At 52.1% G+C, this 10,338-nt stretch overlaps 1 long non-coding RNA gene across 1 annotated transcript; it reads right to left on the bottom strand.

Annotated features, from left to right (window-relative positions):
• Positions 1 to 738: 738 nt before the first annotated feature.
• On the bottom strand, positions 739 to 9,711 carry LOC134738623 (uncharacterized). The gene is made up of 2 exons (XR_010124493.1): positions 8,914 to 9,711; positions 739 to 3,108 (listed from the first exon to the last, which is right to left on the bottom strand). It is a non-coding gene; the product is annotated as an uncharacterized LOC134738623 (long non-coding RNA).
• Between the last annotated feature and the right edge of the window lie 627 nt (positions 9,712 to 10,338).

Below are 10,338 nucleotides of genomic sequence, written 5' to 3'. Positions count from 1 at the left end.
TGCAGGGGACCCACAGGGACACCACTCGGACCCAAGCTGGGGCCTTTCCTGACCCACGGCCCCCACTTTGCTTGGGGAGCAGCGAGGCTGTGACGGGAAGGCCTGAGGCAGCTGCTGGGGAGTTTCTTGGGTGGAAGAGTTTTTTCTTATGAAGGAGATGGATAGCTCGACTGGGAAGAGGGCGCCGGGGACAGTAAATGGGGGACATAGAGTGGGGCTCCCCTGCTCCCCACCGTGGGGAGGGACAGGCGCCGGGCATGCAGGGAGGACCCTTGAAAAGGGCAGACGCCAAGGCCAGATCCCGCTTCGCCCCCCAAGGGCACTGGCAAAGGTCGCCTCAGCCTCGGTTCCTCACCCCGTCTCGAGGGCAAGGTCCCTTCGGCCTGCAGGATTCGGGGGTTCCCAAGTTCCCTGACTGACAGACCAGCCATGGTGGTGAAAGCAAGGTCTCCCTGCCGCTCCTTGCCACAGGAACGCCTTGTGCCTCAGGAGACGGTGGCCCCCACAGCCTCAAATCCCGGCCAAATCAGACATCTGGGAAGGAGGCAGGACAAGGGGGTCCTGCCTGTCACCCCGAGAAGTCACCGGCACCAGGGGCTGGTCTCCATGGCGTCGCACCTGCAGCATAGGTGGGGGGGGCTCCCTCCCCCCAGGGGGGCAGGAGGCAGGCAGCACCGACGTCCCCACATAGCTGTAACCCGGGCACCAGGGCCAGCGGCTCTCACACATGCTCTTGAGTATTTCATAATATCAGGTATTTAATCATAAGCTCACAAAACTGCCCACAGGACGGAGCCCAGAATCCAGAGCCTGAGCAGGAGCAAAAGGAAGAAGCAGCCCCAAATTAACAAGAAGTGGTGAGAAAATAGGGAACAGAGAAAGTGAGGGTGGGGCAGACACTTGTCCTCCCAGTGAGCCTTCCACAGCGACACTTTTGGAAAGTGATGGTGACGTGGCCGGGCACGAAGCCAGCAGAGCGGACATGACAGCTGCTCAAAAAGACGGGGTTTGGCTTGATGTTTTTTAAATCCCTCGTTCTCGGCCACAATGGAAAAAATCTCTTTTCAGTGAAGTATCCCGGATACCAAAGCACCCGGCCATGAGGTGCGCGGAGCTCAGGCAGCTGATGGGTGAACAGGGGATGCCTGCTCCCTCCGCCTGGCCATGGACGGGGACCACAGGCCTCCCCGACGGTGTCAGATCCTCACTAGACTTCAGTCCAAGCCTTAGATCCGAGACCAAGCTCGAATCCCCAGCCTGTGGCCTTTCAGTGATGGGGGCCTGAGGGGCAGCCCCTTGCCCGGGGCCGACTGTTCTCCCCGAGGATGCACACAGCCCCCGCCTCAAGCCGGACACCACAGTGGGCTGTGAGGCTGCCCGACTGGGGGCTTCCCTTTGCCAGACGCGGTATCTCCAGCCCATGGTGTTGCCGGCCCATGGGCGCCTCCTGACCCCAAATGCCCTGCTGGGGACGCCCTCCCCATTCTCGGCCCCATAAACACACAGTGGCAGCCACGGCCCATCTCCACGGCCAGCCTGGCTGAGGCAGGAAGGGTTTCTCACTCTGACCCTGTGCCTCTCCCCGTGAGCGGAGCCCCACGGCCACCCTGCTCCGAGCTCTGTGCCCCAACTGACCCCTCTCTACTGGGCCCCATCGGCCTGCCTTGCACGCGTGGGTCTCCTGCCTGGTTCCACCTGAGGCCTGGGGGCCTGGACCATCTCCCTCTCCTGCCCCGCAGACAGCGTCCACTGTCACCCCACGAGTTCGCTCCAGGTGTCTTCTCCCACAGCCCGTCCCGGGCTCCCCTTGCTCCCCTTCCCTTCTGGCTGCTGGGACCCTTTGTGTGTCCTCAGCCTCTGTTCCCACTGAGATTTCCCGACCGGAACTCCGGCCCAGCAGCACATTCACCTCCTCGGGCACTTTACCAGCAGGGCTGCCCGAGGAGTCCAGGGCTGCCCAAAGTGCGCAGCGGGGAGACCCCCAGGACCAGGACAGAGGCTCCGGCCCTGGGACCCAGGCCAGAGAGAGATGCAGCTGACCTCACAGTCGCCTGCTTCCTACACCCGAGTTTTCTCTGGAGTAGAGGGTGTGCGGACCGTCCTTGGCCGTCTGTGGGGGAAGGCGGCAGACGCGTCCTCCCCTTGACCTTGCAGGGCCCAGACCCCCAGCTGCCCACGGGAGGGTGAGGTTCCATTTTCGCCAAGGTCACCAGCTTGTTCTGCCCACTGTCTCCCTCCACCCGCAGTTCCTGCATAAAATCCCCAGCGTGTTCCAGCCACAAGGCTGGTGGCTGTGCAGACAGCAGGGGAGGGTTTGAACTTCGTGCCGATCTCACTCCCTGGTTCCCAACAATTTGAGGAATGTTGGAGGTCCGGGTCAGAATGTAAACAAGGAATCATCACAGACGGGCCCAGGTCAGTGAACCTCACACTGAGCTGCAGGGAGCCCCCGATGCCTGACGACGTCAATGTGTCTTTGGTCTCATGAAAATACACAGCTCAGCTTTTGCACACGGAAGCCTGCGTCTTAAGCCAACGGCTTTCAGGTTCCAGAAACACTGCACATGATTGTTCCCGTTGTATTTTCCCTCCTCGCCCTGTGGGCTGGGTGAGCGCCTCGGGGCTGCTGTCTTGGTGTGTGAAGTTCAACAGCGTGCTGTGGCGACTTCCTTCACTGCCGGTCCAGAAGGGAGCTCGGACGCCCAGAGCTGCACACCCACCGCGTCTGTCCTGGCAAGAACAGCGGCCAGCCTCGGCCGCAGAGGCCAGTGGACCGACAGCTTTGAAGGGGGCTGCGCTGAGGAACAGGCCTCATTGAAGAAACAACACAGAGCATCACACGAAGGTCCACGGGGAGGGAAAGAAGGAGTTTGGTAGGAAGACATGCCACAGAAAGCAGGGATTATGTGGAGACTTGATGATTCTGCCATAAGAAACAGAAGCTCCAACAGAGAAACATGCATATGGGGGTGCAAAAAGCTGGGCTGACGTCCAGCTGGGTGTGGGGGCTCACGCCTGTAATCCCAGCCCTTTGGGAGGTGGAGGCAGGACGATCGCTTGAGGCCAGCAGTTCAAGAACAGCCTGAGCAACACAGCAAGACCTTGTCTCTGCAAAAAGTAAAAATAAAAAATAAACACATTTAACCAGGCGTGAGGGCGTGCACCTGTAGTCCCACCTACCCGGGAAGCTGAGATGAGAGGATCACTTGAGCCCAGGAGGTCGAGGCTACAGTGAGTTGATTGCACCACTGCACTCCAACCTGGGTGGCAGGCTGCGATCCTGTTTAAAAAACAAAACAAAACAAAACAAAAGAAAAAAGGAAAAAGAAAGCCAGACTGAGGATGGCGAGAGGGAATACGAGCTTGCACTGGACATTTCATGCTGTTTTCATTTTCTTAACATGATTACATATTATTTATAGAAAAATGAATATGAGAGAAGCAATGCAGTGTGGAAAGGGCCTAGACTTTGCATGGACGCTGCTGTGTGGATGAGGCCATCCCTGTGGACCGTGGCCTATCCCAGATGTGGTCTCCCAGGCCACAAGGTGGGGCCTGCAGTGACTGTCTTCAAAGTCATCTTCTGAACCTCCATGGCACCAGGTCCCTTTGCGGCCACAGCCATCCCCACCTTCCCTGTTCTGAGAGAAACGCTCCCTTCTGTTGCCTTCAGGTTGAAGGGGGCCCCTGCTCCTGGGAGCCTGGGATTGGGAGCTGGGCTGCACCCACCCTATCTGAGGACAATGTGTCATGCTCTTATCATCCCCCTTGATGTCTACAGGAGGGATTGTCCTAAACCACAGCAATGGAGTTCACAGGAGAGAAGGAAGGGAGTAAAGTAGATTCCGGAACAAAGGGAATGGTTCTGTAAGGAAGCTCCAGGAGAAAGGAGGCAGAACCCAAGCTCTCGAGGGCTTAGGATTTTGTGGCAGTCTGTTGAGGGGCACAGAGCTACACCAAGTGGGTTCCACTGCGGTCCTTGAAGGGGGGCAGTCGTGGGCCATTTGGTCCCAGGGGCTCTGTTCGGCTCACACCTAGACTTCCCTGGGCACAGGCCTGAGAGGACCCCCGTGCACCCCGTCTGAGTTCCTCTGAGTCTCTGGAGCTGGGCCACAAGCAGGCAAGGAGAGACCCTGAAATGGAGTCAGAAAGTCCCAGCACAAGACGCTGCTCCACCAGGGGAGGGAGGAGTGAGCAGGACATGAGACCAGGAGGCCCGTGGAGAATGAGCCCGGAAAGCCACGAGGCTCCTCACAGCTCCGTCATCACACGTGGGCCTGTGGGGATCCCTGACTCATGTTGGAGATTCCATGGGGAGCAGCTGCGGTGAGGAGTGGAGGACACCTCGCACTGTGCTGAGGTGGCCCCGGTGGAGGATGCGCTGGCTGGCTGCGTTAGGCTGTTCTTGCATTGCTATACGTACCTGAGGCTGTGTAACTTATAAGAGAAAAGGTTTAACTGGCTCATGGTTCTGCAGGCTGTACAGGAAGCATGGCACCTGCATCTGCTTCTGGGGAGGCCTCAGGAAGCTGCCGTCATGGCAGGAGGTGAGGGGGAGCAGGCGTCCCACATGTCAGGAGTCGGAGCAAGGGGGAGGGAGGTGCCACACTTTTACACAACCAGATCCATGAGAACTCACTCACTGTGGCAAGGACAGCGCCACGCTATGAGGACAGGGCCGGACAGGCCTGCCGGTGACGGCCATGTTGGGGTGTGCCTTTAGCACTGAGCAAGACTCCGGGGGGCTTGTCACGGAGCCAGCAAGACCCCTGAAAATCTTCTCCGGCAGCTCTGAAAGCTCGGAGGTACCCGAAAACTCAATGCCTAGACAAGATCCACATTCCTTGTTTCTAAACTAAAGCACAACTTCTGTTCTTGCAAAAGGAATGAGATGAGCTCCGCAGGCGACGCCTCCTAACAGGCCATTAGCATCTCCCATATTTGGGGAGTTTTTGTCCCTCTGTTTATGACTAATTAGTGTAGATAGGAACAAAAATGTTAACAAGGAGCACAAAAGCCAAAGCCTGCATGGTTCCAGCCAATCAGCAGAGTTGGCGGGTGTGTTTCCAGGCCAGAAGCATCTGTAATGAGATTGTATTTGATTCAGATACCATTTTCTGTGTGGCTCTTTAAGGGACAGGAAAGTGGAAAAGCAAAGCTATGAGGACCAGTCGGTGGCCCTTTCCCAGATCTGACTGGCACCCTTACTCCCACTCTCACCCTTGCTGGAGTCAGCAACGGTGCACCGGGCCCCACGTCCAGTGTGCCTCAGGGCCAGCGCAGGACAAAGGCACAGAACACCTGAGTGGCAACTGGCCCTGGCCCGTACTCAGGCTCCTGACCCAGGCCCCTCCTGCACCCTCACCTGGCACCAGCACCCGGCTCGTGTCCCCAGCAGTGACCATCCCGTCACCCACACTCCAGCCGCAGCCCCCTCCAATCCCCATTCTGTGCAGGAAGCAGGGTGGAGGGCAGCCCTGTGTCGGAGCATCTGCACGTCAGCACTGCTGAGCGTTTGTCTGTATGTGGTGGGGAGACAGCCACACCCCAGTCCAGAGAGGTGCTTGGGGCTTTCCTGTCCAGACCACGGGGGGAGTTTGCCAAACTCCTGGTAGACCCAGAGTCAAGGAAGGCGAACACAGAAGAGAAGCTAACATTTACTGAGCCCCTTTCTAGTGCTAGCCACTGTGCTGTGGGGTCACCACGTCATTACCAGTGACTGGGAAGCCTGGGTCTGATGAGCAACCACAGAGGGTGCTGGGGGTCAAACAACAGGGCCCAGGGCGAGGGCTGGGGATGTGAAATAAAAACCCGTTTACCCCTCCCATCCTTTTACAGTGGGGTAAAAAGATGGGGCACAAGTGACTAAAACCGGGGATAAGAAGGGAGAATCACTATGGATCCTGCACATGTTAAAAGGGTTATAAAACAATAATATTACAACTTTATGCCAGTAAATTAGACATCTTAGATGAGATGGACAAATTCGAAGAAATACACAAATTACCAAATCTAACTCAAGAAGACAGAGTATGTGAATGGACTTATAACTAGTAAAGACATTGAATAATTAAAATCATCCTATAAGGAAAAGTCAGATGGCTTCATTGGTGAATTCTAGCAAATATTAACAAAAGAAATAATACCAATCCTTTACAAACTGTTCAAGAAAACAGAGGAGGAAAGAAATACCTGTCAATTCATCTGATGAGATCAATATTGTCCTTACATCCTAGCCAAAGACATCACAAGAAAAGAAAAGCACAGCCCCATATCTGTCATGAATATAGATACAAAAATCCTTAACAAAATATTAACAAAGGAGGATTTATATCCAAACATTGGTTTAACATCCAATACTTAACTAATGGAATAAACTAACTACAGAATAAAGAACAAAAACCACATGATGATCTCAATAGACTCAGAAAAAGCATTTGAAAATATCCAACACTCTTTCATAATAAAATATCTCCACAAACTACAAATGGAAAAGAAACTTCCTCAATTTGACAAAGGGCATGTGGGTAAAACCCATAGCTAACATAATACCTAATGGTGAAAGATTGATTAAAATATTTCCTCTAAGATCAAGAATGAGGACAGCATGCCCACTCTCATCACCTCTATTCAACATTGTACTTGAGGTTCTAGCCAATGCAGCAAGGTAACCAATAAAATGAAGGCATCTGTATTGGTAAAAAGAGAAGTAAAACTCTTTGCAGTTATCTTTTTGTACAAAATTCTAAGAAATCCACCAAAAGTACTACTGAAACTAAGAAACAAGTTTAGCCAGATCAGAGGATACACAATTTCAAAAATCAACTATATTTCTATATGCCATCAATTGTAGCTCTATAATAGCAATGAGTAGGAAAATTAAGAAAATAATTCTATTCATAGTAGCATCAAAATGTGAAAAAAGATAAGTTACATTTAACAAAACAAGTACAAAACTTGCTGAGAGACTTTAAAGAAGATCTGAATAAATGGAGAGACAGCCAATATCCATGGATTGGAAGATTCAATGTTGTTAAATAGCTATTCTCCCCACATCAGTCTGCAAACTCAATATGATCCATGCTGAAATCCCAGCAGGCTCTTTTTGCAGAAAATAACAAGACAATCCTAAAATTTATATGAAACTGCAAAGGATCCAGAATACCAAAACAATTTGGAATAGAAAAAGTTGTAAGACTTATGTTTCCTAATTTCAATGCTTACTACAAAGCCACAATAATCAAGACAGTGTGGAAATGGTATTAAGAATGGACTTATAGGTTAATGGAACAGAACTGAGAGCCCAGAAATAAATCCTTACATTTACAGTAAACTGATTTTCAACAAAGGTACCAAGGCAGTTCAATGGGGAAAATGATAGTCTTTTAACAAATAATGCTGGGAAAACTGGATGTCCATATGCAAGAAAGGTGGATATAGAACCTTTCCTCACACCATACACACAAAGTAACTCAAAAGGTATCATAGACCTTGACATGGTTTGGGCGTGTCCCCACCCAAATCTCAAATTGTAGCTCCTATAATTCCCACCTGTCATGGGAGGGACCTGGTGGGAGGTAACTGAACCATGAGGGTGAGTCTTTCCCATGCTGTTCTTATGACAGTGAATAAGTCTCACAAGATCTGATACATGGGGGTTCCCTGAACGAGCTCACTCGTCTGCTGCCACGTAAGATGTGCCTTTTGCCTTCCGCCATGATTGTGAGGCTGCCCCAGCCAAATGGAACTGAGTCCATTAAACCTCTTTCTCTTTATAAATTACCCAGTCTCAGGTATGTCTATATCAGCAGTATGAAAATGGACTAATACAGACTGAAACATAATAGCTAAATCTCTACAACTTTCAGAAGAAAATATAGGAGAAAAAAAATTTTGTGACCTTATGTTAGACAAGAAATCTTAGATGCCACACCAAAACCACAATCCTTAAGTTATAATCAGAAAATTAACAGAATCAGTGCCAAGCGGATGGGCAAAGTAACCCTAACAGGGACATCATTAATATGTAGAAGCTGGGGACACCCACCTCCAACACAGGGACGTGCCTCCCGCACAGGTCAGAATCCTGTGCCTGGGGCCAAAATGTCCCCACTCTCAAGCAATGCTAGAGACACGAGCCAGATTTGGTCTCCCTGGGCTCCGCTTTTCTAAGATGCAATGCGGGCCACCCAGCCATGAAACATCTTCTCTTCAGACCACAGTGAAGTTACTGAGATAAGCACTTCGTATCAGCTTGTATGAGGCAAGTCACCCCACAGTCTGCAGGTTCAAAGACAATCTCCAAGGCTGTTTCTTCGGATGGCTTGTGTCTTATATTTGGATTTGGGTTTATTCCTTGAATCCATTTTTAAGGTCACTTTTGGGCCACTGTGTGCAACATCCATGAGGTGGCTTCTCTCCTCCTCCCTGCTAGGTGGACCCAGCCTGAGGCCGACCAGAGTGTCCCCCTCGAATGCCCCCCACAGGGCCCAGCCTTCCTCCACACGGAGTTCCTCCAGCAGGTACGCCAGTGGCATAAAGCAAAGAGCTGAGTGACAGCTCAGACACGAAGGCTGCTCCCCACATCTCTCAGGGGCCTTTGTTCCCAGTCTCCCTGTCGGGTCCAGTGAACCTTGAGACACAGCATCTGGCACAGTGTCCAGGACCTCCCCCAGTCCCCCAAATGCACATAAAGGATTCTAGGACCTGTTGAGAGTTAGCGATAACTCAGCCTTCACACGTAACAGGAGTGATAATAGAGGGCTTCTGTGGTGAATCGGGGAGGCAGAAGCTTAGGCTTTTCCTAAACCAAGCAAATGGCTAAGAGAGCAAATTCCAGAGTAGGCGTAACTTTGACTGGTGGAGCAGTGGGTGGTGTATTTCTGATGGATAACAGCCCACAGCATCACTTACCCAGTGCAACTGCAGAGGAAGGGCTGGTTCTACATCTCTTGGGACCACCGCATGCTGGAGCAGAGGCTGCAGGGTCGAGCCCAGAGTTCTTGTGTGTCCCTGTATAAGATGCGTGAGCACCGCAGGCAGCATCCCTGGGGACTGGGCTTGGCATGGGCTGCCCATCTGGTCACTGAGCCCCACAAAGGCTGCAGGCAGCACAGCCCTGGCATCCGACCACTCTGCTAAATGACTGCAGCCTCCTGGGCGTCTTTGCTTCTCAGTTCTGTGTCACTGGAGGTAGCCAGCCAAGGATGGTCAGGCATGGCCTGTGTCAGACTCTGCAGATTATGCCTCCTCCGTGCTCACAGACGCTGGGTGTGGACGGGGCAGAGCCTCCAGCAGTGTTTGCTGGTAGCCAAAGTCAGAAACACCAGAGTCGCCACCTGAAGTTCCCAGGCCTCTTCTAATCAAGGAAGAGAGAGACTATAACCCAAAGTGTCTGAGAATGTGGATGGTGCCTGCCCTCCACAGCCTGACTCACTCAGCCCTCTGGTCCCCGCAGAGTTCCGAGGTCCACCAAGAGCCACATAGCTGCCCAGGGCCAGGAGTGGCTTTTCCTGGCCTCCTGGCAGGAGGATGCAGACTGCTCCTGAACCACTCTGCCACGAAGGGAGTGGAGCAGAGGCTGTAAGGTGGGGCCCAGGGGCACGTTTCCAGGGTGCCCCGCTGCCTTCCTGCTGAGCTGTTTCTGGCAGAGAGGGTGTTACAGAGCAAGAGAGGACACAGCTGCACTTCATAAGCCCAGCAAGCACCATCACCAGTTCCTTGAGTATCACGTGCAAGGGTTTGGAAACAGGAGTAAGCTCTTCTTCTTTTAATTAAAAACAGAGATGAAAACTTTTTAAATACATACAACACACACTTAGGACCTGTTAAGATGAGGAATAAGGAAAAGGAAAAAAGAAAAGATTAAGTGGAGGGAGAAAGAGAGAAAATAGGCAGGGTGGGGAAAGGGAGATTGAGGAAAGAATGAGAGATTTCTAAAAACACAGAGAAATTTAGTGAGGCGCAGCTGCTTTCGAGTAAGCACGAACAAGCGAGTCTTCTCAGCTCTCAGTGATGCCCGGCTTCCCCATCATTTGAAGGGTTTACACCAGGAGATGGTCACATATCCTTAGCAGACACCCCAGTTCCCCAGATTATCTGAGCTGTGGCCAAATTCAAATCCAACTAGCTTTTATCAAGCACCTCATATGCAAAGTTTTTAAAAGATAATGCTGTGTAGGCCAGCCCCTCGCAGATTCTGTCTGAGGAGGAGACAGCATTCTCAGGAGTTCCGAAGTGGACTGTGACGTGCACAGACTGAGGACTGCCTGGCAGTAAACTCACATGTGCCATCTGTTTACGAGACCCAAAGCTGCTCTGTGAGGCAGGTGCCCTTAT

The sequence above is a fragment of the Pongo pygmaeus genome, chromosome 19, assembly GCF_028885625.2.
Source record: "Pongo pygmaeus isolate AG05252 chromosome 19, NHGRI_mPonPyg2-v2.0_pri, whole genome shotgun sequence".
Classification (NCBI taxonomy): Eukaryota; Metazoa; Chordata; class Mammalia; order Primates; family Hominidae; genus Pongo; species Pongo pygmaeus.
This window is presented reverse-complemented; position numbering and strand designations above follow the sequence as displayed.